The sequence below is a fragment of the Myotis lucifugus genome, unplaced genomic scaffold, assembly GCF_000147115.1.
Source record: "Myotis lucifugus unplaced genomic scaffold, Myoluc2.0 scaffold_17, whole genome shotgun sequence".
NCBI lineage: Eukaryota > Metazoa > Chordata > Mammalia > Chiroptera > Vespertilionidae > Myotis > Myotis lucifugus.
Window position 1 is genome coordinate 3,634,217 of NW_005871065.1, and position 2,572 is coordinate 3,636,788.

General features: G+C 33.0%; 1 pseudogene; it reads right to left on the reverse strand.

The window, feature by feature from the left end:
* Positions 1 to 835: 835 nt before the first annotated feature.
* Positions 836 to 1,504, reverse strand: LOC102439492 (annotated as a pseudogene).
* Between the last annotated feature and the right edge of the window lie 1,068 nt (positions 1,505 to 2,572).

The window sequence follows — 2,572 nt, forward strand, 5'->3', positions numbered from 1 at the left end:
TTGCATTAAAAAGTTTTCTGTTTTGATCAGTTAGAGTTGGGTTTTCCGTCTTCTCTAACACATAGTACTAAGAAATACACACTCAGTATCATGGTCAGTGATGGTAACCTCTCCTTGGTGTCTGGGAGTGGGAAATACATAGAGGCACAATAAGTTTATATTTTTTCATGTTCCATCTATGTTTTTAAGATTTTTAATATTATTACCCTTTATAAAATAAATGGCAAATACATACTCTTTAAGACTTTTATATGATAGATTAAGGATTAAAACGATATATTTTGATTTTGTGTTTTGCAAATTAGGAAAAAATTACATATTACTATATCTCTTTGGAGAATTCCTTTCTATTTTGAAATACCTTTAATAGAAACTTTATTTTCTTTCTTTGGCTTGCAATTACTGAGTTATTTTAGGTTATATTATTTTAATATTTTTTATTTTAATAATATTTTTATTATAGATCATAAACAATTATGTTTATGATCTATAATATCTAACTGATGTTAATGCTCAGTATTATTTTTTATTTTACTTTATTTTTTAAAAGACATTGGCTAAATTTTTATTGAGCTTTTTAGTTTACAACATGAGGTAAAAGGAAAATAAGTTTTCCTTGACCCGTCTTTTACACAGCTGTAGTAAAATATTTTAAACTTCAGAAATTTATAACGGATTACATTTCTTAAAAGCTTGGGGAGAAAGAAACAAGTTCTAACATAACTCCTTGAATTTTCCAGTTGACTCTTCCCTTACAACAGTAGCTAGCTGTCTTTAGTTACATAAGTTTCTTCAAGGCCATTGCTGATGTCTTTAGAACTGAAGCATTGCTATTTCAATCAATACCCACTAATTCCACTTCAAAAATGAGTTTTGCATTTAGTGGAATTTTGGCATCAGGCTGACCTTTCTCTCTCCATAAGCCCATTCTGTTCAATCTCCAGTTGAGCCTTTTCTCCTTTACTCAGAGTCATGAGCGCTTCATCCCATCCTCTGATGCCTGCCTGTTCCAACCTTAGAGCTTAAAGGCTTGGCATTCTTCTTTCAATCGTTTGAATATTGGCATCAAAAACTGTGCCATCTTGTAGTATCTCTGTATAGCAGCAGTGAGCAACATCTTCCTTTTTGGGGAAGTTGGTTTAAACCCCATCCCCTTTCAAGGACAGATTTTGTATGTTGGTGGACCCTCATCCAGAGTCTCTTCAGACTTGGTTTCTTTGGGTTTATCTTCATTAAGCTTCACGTTTTTCATCTGCTCGGACACTACTTATACTTGCAATATCCTTGACACACTTTCAAAGAGATGGTTATAGGCTGTAACCAAATGGTCCCTGTTAGCTATCTTGGCCACATTTTTAATGTTTCCTAGTAACTGAGGTTTTGCAAGAAACCGTGGCACTGTAAGAACTTGAATGTCCTTCTTGGGTAGCTGCTCACTGTACTGCTGCTTCATGGTCCAGGCCTGTGGCATGCCATCTTCCCTGCTGTGCAGCTTGACTCTCATTTTTAAAATCTATATTTCATATTTTAAAGTATGATTCATTTCTACTGACTGCACTACATCTTTAAATCATGTTTTTCAAAAGTAATTCATCTGTTCTCTTGAAGTATACTCTATATAAACCTGTTACCTTTACATGAAATATAAAACTTGAATTAGTATATTTCTTTTAGTCATGCTTTTTATTTCTTTTTTTTAAATATATACTTTATTGATTTTTTACAGAGAGGAAGGGAAAGGGATACAGAGTTTGAAACATCGATGAGAGAGAAACATAGATCAGCTGCCTTCTGCACACCCCCTCCTGGGGATGTGCCCGCAACCAAGGTACATGCCCTCGACCGGAATCGAACCTGGGACCCTTCAGTCCCCAGGCCGACGCTCCATCCACTGAGCCAAACCGGTCAGGGCTTAGTCATGCTTTTTTAAAAAAATACTGAATCTTGTGCCATTCATTGTCAGGAAAAAAAACACAGTCTTCTAAACACTTATTTAAAGCTTAAAATATTATCTGTGTAGGTTTGAATTATATTTTGTCTTCAAATTTATAAATAATAAAGTAAAACAAGGTAATATTTATTGTATACTATATCCTGACAAATGGTTACATAAGTCAGAATCATCTTATAAATTCTTCCAGGCATTCTCTGAGTTTATTATTATGAATGAATGAATTTTAATTCACTTATTTTGGAATGTGATAAACTTTTAAATGTATTCATACTTTAAGTTTAGACAATTTTTCTGACCATTGTTTTGAATATAATTGATATCCCAATTTTGTATTTCTTCAGAACAACGTAATTTTGCATACCCATTCTCCATTCTTCAGATCTCTCAACTTTTCCACTTTCGTTGTGACTTCTCTATTCTACTCTACAGTTTAGCACATCTTATTAAATTTTTTTACACAACACTGGTGGGGATTTATATTTAAAAAACAATAATACTTTTCCCTTTTTTATTTTCTTCATTATACATTTAAAATATATAATCTAAATAATAAAAGCATAATATGCTAATTAGACCGAACAGCTGGACTTCCTTCTGGATGAAGCTGGGCCTGCGAGG